The sequence below is a fragment of the Xyrauchen texanus genome, chromosome 48 (genome assembly GCF_025860055.1).
Source record: "Xyrauchen texanus isolate HMW12.3.18 chromosome 48, RBS_HiC_50CHRs, whole genome shotgun sequence".
NCBI lineage: Eukaryota > Metazoa > Chordata > Actinopteri > Cypriniformes > Catostomidae > Xyrauchen > Xyrauchen texanus.
The window spans coordinates 1973403-1981781 of record NC_068323.1 but is presented as its reverse complement, the minus strand read 5'-3'; positions in this window follow the sequence as shown (position 1 = coordinate 1981781).

Below are 8379 nucleotides of genomic sequence, written 5' to 3'. Positions count from 1 at the left end.
TATTATATCGCTTCTGAAGACATGGATTAAACCACTGGAGTCTTAATGATTACATTTATGCTGCCTTTATGTGGTTTTTGGAGATTCAAAAACATGGTACTCATTCAATTGCATTGAATGGACCATGGGAGCTGAAATATTCTTTTAAAAAAATCTTAATTTGTGTTCTGAAGTAAGAAAGTTATACACATCTGTGATGGCATGAGAGTGAGTAAATGATGAGAGAATTTTCATTTTTGCATGAACTATCCCTTTAAGGTTTGTACACAGTTGCAATGCAGTTAAGTTTATGTATCAGGTTTGATGTCTGAAATATTAACGCACTTCAATTAAACATTTTGTTTTGATCTCATACAAGATGTCTTCATACACTTTGGTACCATGACATCATTGTACCCTAAAAAACAATCAAGGTCTCACCTCTGTTTCTCTGGGAGACTCATCTTGCTTTCTTCACTCCTCTAACATTACTTCAGCAATGTGCATCACTGGTCTCTTTAGGTTTGACCTGGAGAAGACAATATGTTGCATAGTTAAATACATTATTATTATTATTTGACATTTTATTGAAGAGGAATAGCCCCTTGAGATGAACCATCTCGTTTTCGAGGGGGTCCTCGATTCTAGATACAGAAATTCACCTTACAGGTGAATTTGATAGAATTTGATAATACATGATAGATCAATTCTAAAGATTGTTGAGTTAAGCAACAAGCAATCAAAACAATAATAAAACAACTACAGTGTCATGTAGTGTAACCAAACTGAGGATGGATCATTACAGAGGGTGAAATAACATTCTTCTCACTTCACAAATCAATGCAGGAAAATGAGATTGTCAACACTGCGCTTAATTATTATTATTATTATTATTATTTTAATATGTTGTACCTTACAATGAGAGCAAAAGAGCTCAAACGATCTCAACTTGCACACTGAAAGCATAGTATGGCTGACAAAATGGTTAAAAGCAAGTTTACCTGTTTAACCGGTGACGTATCTAAATCTTTGACTAGAGGTCGCTGTTCAGGAAGTTTTCGTGTGAGAACGTGACGTGAACAACAGGTGTCCTGGGGTGGTGGGGGCTGTTTAATATGAACAGATTTCTTAAAGAAACAGTAGAGTCGCCAAATCTGACAGTACATTAGATATTTATGAATATCTTTATAGATATTTAATAGATATTTTATCTGTTACCCCTCTTTAATTTCAACTAAATGTGTCTAATGTTCACCAAACTCATTCAGATTTCCTCGCGCAGGGATTTGGCATTTGCCGTATACTGCGGAAAAATGGAGGCCTGGCAAACTGAATGCGTAATCGAGTCTAATGGTCCGGTGCAGCCAGCTTGACGGGTTGGGCAGTGAAGCCACGCCTCTAAACTCTGTGCTAGGGGCACCAAGGGGACGAGTATTTTGGATGTACGCAGTGATGCGTCCCGAGGCTTTGGTGCTGAGAACAGACTCGAAGCACTTACCTTGCTCCGCACACTCGGCAGGGGGCAGGTTAGTGACTGAGGAGGAGGTCCCATGGAGGCATCCTCTGGACTCGTCAGAACCGGCCAGCCAGGGAACAGTTATGGGGCTGGAGGCGAGAGGTCTGCGTCCAGTGGGCCAGGACTGTTGAGGTGTGACGGCAGAATGCCGTGAGAACGTCATTTCGGGCCAGGTGACCCAGAGAAAGAGGAAATTGCTCTATTATTGAAAAACGTGCAAAAAATACCTTTATCTGAAGGTTCTCTTCACGGCCCTCCATCAGGGGGACAGAGTGGTCTGCTTACCGTCTTCGACACAATGTTGAAGTGAGCGAAGAAGACTTTAATATAATGCAACTCTAACAATAATTGAATATCAACTTGTTGTCAGCCCTGCTCAATCTTTTACACAACAAATAAACATATGGAAGTCTATACAGTGCTGTATATATATGCTGGGCAAAGGAAATTGTTTTCATTCATACAGCTTGAGTAAATAGTCCACCAAACAGCACTTAATAAACACCCAATATGCTCAAAATGATTTTGAAGTTTGTACAATACTGAATATATTACTGTTTTTCAAGTAAAATAACCACTGAAAACAAGCACAATGTATAGTTGTACCAATTAATGTTAGGTATACATGCCAGATGTCTTTGTAAAATCTAACATGTATAAGGGGAAAATAATTCCACTCTTCCATGAAAACTCTTCACCCTGGAATATTCACATCATTTTCATTAGTAAGTAAGGAGTCATTTAGCAGAAACATTTATCCAAAGGGACTTCAAGTATATTTGCTAGATATCACCTGAATGAGTTTGAACACATTTAATTTCGCATCCACACAAAAAACGCCTACATTTTTGGAAATTTATGAAAGTCTCCATATATATCCTGGCAGGTATTTCTTATAATACACAATGTGTTCTTTACATGTTTCATTAAATTATAGAAAGACATGCGCAAGTTATGTGAACCGTGATTTTTGTAGCATAACTTTCGATTTTTCTTCCATTGATGTAAACAAAAATCGTAAGTTAAAAGAACAGAAAGTGTTGGCAGTGGTTTCTGAGTAAGGAAGTGTTTTCTTCATCATCATTGTGGTCTCTAGAGACAAAATACATTCGATTTCACGTTTTTCAGAAAACACACAAAAATGGAATATATATACATATTTACACAACCTCAAAAGCACTTAATTTTCAACAACAAAATGTTTTCCCTTCAAATGGTTTGTTCAAGTATCTTCAGGATGTTGCGACATTATCACACTCATATCTACATATGCAAACTAGAACATATGAGCTGCTCGTCTTTATTCCTCACCCGACAAATAATTGTAATTGTGAAGGTATTAAAACTTACTTTTTGATTTATGCACTTAAAAGAATCCAGAAGTAATTTCAATATCGGAAATGTCTCCTCACCTTCTCACTCGTCTCGTGTGTGCACAGTGTATATGTTAGTGCAGTAACATCTAATTGTAAGAGAGATAAGCGATCTGATTGGCTCTCTGGGAGCATGTACAGTTATACGTAGAGCCAATCAGAGTGCTTGAATAGATGTGAGCAATTTCTGATGAAAATGTATAGAAACGGAGTCGAGTAAATAGAGTAATCAGTGAAATAAGCAATATTTGGAATAAAAACATCAAATGTGTTGAAAAGTAGCAATAATACAAAAAATAAATAAAAATACAATATCTGAGGTATTTGTTTTTTCTTGCTCATTAAAGGGACATTCACTCACAAGCTTGTGATGAAAGAAGTGCATCAGTTAAACAGAGAGAGAGAGAGAGAGAGAGAGAGAGCTGTTTGAAAAGAATCAACACCTTGTTTGTCCACTAGAGGGCAGTGACATTCAGACAGTAAGAGTCTCCATATACACAGTCAATATGACTTCAGGTCACATTCAAAATGATTCCCATTCACCTTTAAGAGAAGACTTATAAACAGATTAACTTCAGAAAACATGATGTGTGCCATTTGTTAATGTCTGTAAATGTTCTTCAGGTTAAACATTACGACTGCTGGAGGCCTCTTCGTTGGGTTTGTTGACTTGTTTCTTTCCTTCATCTCCTGTATAATCAGTAAGAAAACAGAATGTAAAAAGAAAGAAAGAGTGCTGATGTTACTTTTTCATTTAATAATAATGAAACACAAAGATGCAACATGAATACAAAGATGAGAGGACAAATGACAGTGTAATACTCCTCTCACCATAAACAGAAACACTGAATCTCTTGATAAACTCCTTATTTCTGATCATGATCCCTCGTTTATAAAGTCCAGTGTCTGCTTCTGAACATCCCATCATCATCCTCAGATCTAAAGATGTCTCCGATCTCTCTGATTGTAGCGATGTGAATGTTTTCAGGTTCAGACTTTCACTCTATCAGATCATCATCATGTAGTTCAGTAACATCAGTGTGTAGAGTGACAGAATCTCCCTCCATCACTGACACCAAACACACCTGCAGAACAAACAGGGACAGGTACTCAGAAACAGATGAAGGCTTTTATCTCCCAACATAAAATAAGTATTTTCATGTTGTTTGGAGAAAGTTTTAGTTTTGTGACTAAATTGTTCTGAACTGATTAAATGTTCATTAATAAGAACGTAGAATAACTTGCGATGAATTGAGCCAATGAAATGGGAACTTAGTGGAATAAAAAAGATAAATAAAAATCAGCATGAACAAACAATGAGATATTTATCAGAATAACAAAGCATTGGTGCACAGTCACTGAGGAATTAATAAGAAATATATGTTTAGGAACACTTTGTATTTTCTGACAAAATTAGTTTTACTAAACTTTCTAATCAAAAACATCTAATCAAAAGATCATTTATTCACCCTCAGGTCATCCAAGAACTGATATAATACTTGTGGGCTAGAAACAAATAAAAATGTAAGTCATTTTTACAATAAATCTCCACTTTCACTTTCACTACAACATTCTGCTTTTTTTTTTGACAATTTGCATTCTTTTTGCATATCGCCACCTACTGGTCGGGCTGGTCAAAGGTGGAGATTTATAGTAAAAAGGACTTAAATATTGATGTTTCTCACCCACACCTATCACATCACTTCTAAAGATATGGATTTAACCACATACTTTTATGCTGCCTTTATTTGCTTTTTGGAGCTTCATAGTTCTAGTCACCATTCACTTGCATTGTATGGACCACCAGAGCTGAAATATTCTTCTAAAATTCTTCATTTGTGTTCAGCAGAAGTAAGAAAGTCAAACACATCTGGGATATCAAGAGGGTGAATAAACAATGAGAATTTTCATTTTACGATGAACTGTCCCTTTAAGGGGTGCTCAGTGTAAAATGCCACCAAAAGTGACAAATTTCCCCAAAATTATAAACACAATGAATTACTCAGTTTTGTATTTGTAACATGATGTAGTTCTTAATATTCTATTCTCTAGTTGATAATTATTAAAATTTTTAAATGGATCAAATATAGGACCAGGACCATGGTGCTACATAAAAACAACATAGGACAAACACAGAACCACATGAGACTACACAAATTAAATAAAATACCTAAATAATACCTAAATAAAGTATGGGACAGTACAATACATTTCTAACAATGAACAGGACAATAGGCACAGTGAGAGACAGTGCAGCACCGACCAGTACACAGTAGTGCAAAAAGATGACGGTTTCTAATAATGATAACGTAAACATAACATACTATGAGATAGTGTTCTATGCACATAGCAGTTATTGGGGTAGCAGACAGTTATAAAGTGACAGTAATTAAAGTGCAACTCAGGACACATGTGTGTGTGGCAAACCAGTCTCTGAGTATTGAGAAGTCTGATGGCTTGGGGGAAGAAGCTGTTACACAGTCTGGCCGTGAGGGCCCGAATGCTTCGGTACCTCTTGCCAGACAGCAGGAGGGTAAAGAGTTTGTGTGAGGGGTGTGTGGGGTCATCCACAATGTTGGTTGCTTTGCGGATACAGTGTTTTTTGTAAACGTCTTTGATGGAGGGAAGAGAGACCCCGATGATCTTCTCAGCTGTCCTCACTATCCTCTGCAGGTCATTGCGGTCCGAAACGGTGCAAGTCCCAAAACAGGCAGTGATGCAGCTGCTCAGGATGCTCTCAATAGTCCCTCTATAGAATGTAGTGAGGATGGGGGTGGGAGATGTGCTTTCCTTAGCCTTCGAAGAAAGTAGAGATGCTGCTGGGCTTTCTTGGTGATAGAGCTGGTGTTGAGGGACCAGGTGAGGTTCTCTGCCAGGTGAACACCAAGGAATTTGGTGCTGTTGATGATCTCCACAGAGGAGCCGTCGATGTTCAGCGGAATGTTTTCACATTGTGCTCTCCTAACGTCAACAACCATCTCTTTTGATTTGTCGCCATTCAGAGACAAGTTGTTTGCTCTACACCAGTCCGTCAGCCGCTGCACCTCCTCTCTGTATGCTGACTCGTCGTTCTTGCTGATGAGACCCACCACGGTCGTGTCATCGGCGAACTTGACGATGTGGTTCGAGCTGTGCATTGCTGCACAGTCGTGAGTCAGCAGAGTGAACAGCAGTGGACTGAGCACACAGCCCTGGGGGGCCCCAGTGCTCAGTGTGGTGGTGGTGGAGATGCTGTTCCCGATCCGGACTGACTGAGGTCTCCCAGTCAGTAAGTCCAGGATCCAGTTGCAGAGGGAGGTGTCCAGGCCCAGCAGGTTCAGCTTTCCAATCAGGTGCTGGGGAATGATTGTGTTGAATGCTGAGCTGAAATCTGTGAACAGCATTCAAACATATGAGTCCTTTTTATCTAGGTGGGTGAGGGCCAGATGGAGGGTGGTGGCGATGGCATCGTCAGTTGAACGGTTTGGACGATACGCAAACTGCAGTGGGTCTAGTGAGGGGGGCAGCTGGGTCTTAATGTGCCTAATGACGAGCCTCTCGAAGCACTTCATGATTATGGGTGTGAGTGCGATGGGATGGTATTCATTGAGGCAGGACACTGAAGACTTCTTTGGCATGGGGATGATGGTGGTGGCCTTGAAGCACGTTGGAACGACGGCGCTGCTCAGAGAGATGTTGAAGATGTCCGTAAGAACATCTGCTAGCTGGTTTGCACATCCTCTGAGCACTCTGCCAGGAATGCTGTCTGGTCCAGCAGCCTTCCGTGGGTTGACTCTACGTAGAGTTTTCCTCACATCTGCCGTGGTAAGACAGAGCACCTGGTCGTTGGGAGGAGGGGTGGTCTTCCTCGCCACCACGTCGTTCTGCACTTCAAACCAAGCGTAGAAGTCGTTCAGCGCATCTGGAAGGGAGGCATCTTTGTCACAGGCAACTGATGTTGTCCTGTAGTTGGTGATGGCCTGGATGCCCTGCCACATGCGTCGCGTGTCACCGCTGTCCTGGAAGTGACTGTGGATTCTCTGGGCGTGTGTGCGCTTTGCCTCTCTGATTGCCCGGGACAGTTTTGCCCTAGCTGTTCTTAGGGCTGCCTTATCGCCTGCTCTGAAGGCGGAGTCTCGGTTCCTCAGCAGCGTGCGCACCTCCGCAGTCATCCACGGCTTCTGGTTGGAGCACTTGCTGATGTAGCTGGTCACTGATGCTGTGTATTCCTCCAAGTTGGTAGAGTCGTCATATGTTGCAGCCTCCTTGAACATGTGCCAGTCAGTACACTCAAAACAGTCCTGTAGAGCAGAGATGGCTCCTGCTGGCCAGGTTTTCACCTGCTTCTGAAGTGGTTTTATGCGTCTGACGAGCGGTCTGTATGCTGGAATTAACATAATAGAGATGTGGTCTGAGTAGCCGAGGTGGGGGTGGGGCTCCACCCGGTACGCGCCTGGGATGTTTGTGTAAACAAGATCAAGCGTGTTCGCCCCTCTCATTGCAAAGTCCACATACTGATGGAATTTAGGGAGCACTGTCTTGAGATTCGCATGGTTGAAATCTCCGGCGACAATAAACAGTCCGTCGGGGTGAGCATTTAACAGTTCGCTAATAGTCAAGTCAAGTTAAGTCAAGTCAATCTTATTTGTATAGCGCCTTTCAGAACACACATCGTTTCAAAGCAGCTTTACAGAAGATCAGCATTGACAGACGATAAAACTGTTGTCTATAAAGTCGATGAATCATCATTGTGTAATTAGATAAAATACGATTCTTAATCGTGTTTAAAAATAAGTAATTATATAATAATTGTTTTAATAACCCCAGTGAGCAAGCTGAAGGCGACTGTGGCAAGAAACATAAAACTCCATAAGATGTTGATTAATGGAGAAAAATAACCTTGAGAGAAACCAGAATGGGGGCCAGTTCCCTCTGACTAACATCATGAATATGATGTAAATATTCATGATATATATATATATATATATATATATATATATATAATATAATATATGTAATAGCCCCATACAGTTCACAGAGCTGAGAACTGTGTAAAAGGATTTATTAAAGTGAAGAATTGGAAATGAAAGGAGATCACATGTTATATATGCCCTCATAAAAGTATAAAAGGTTTCAGGGGGCAGTAACGGCCCCTTGATGGAAAAGTCAAATAAATAGAAAATAAATAATATAAAAAAATAAAAGTTCATTTCTGACACTAGTATTGGGTATTTTAACTTCAGATAAACAATGAATAAAGAGAAAGACAAAACTAGAGTTAGTGAGTGTTTATTTTTATTTACAATGTGACATGCACAGTTTCACCAATGATTAACTTTCTATTTGAGATGCTTGTGTGGATTTACTCACCTTACAAGGTCAAAATAATACAAATATCATATTTATATATATCAGATATGGAGGGTTAAACTATTATTATTACCAAAAAATCTCATTAATTTAATTTACAATGTTTCCTATTAGTGTCCCCAACAACACTCCTTGTAAGTTACTTGATACTGATTTGCTTTA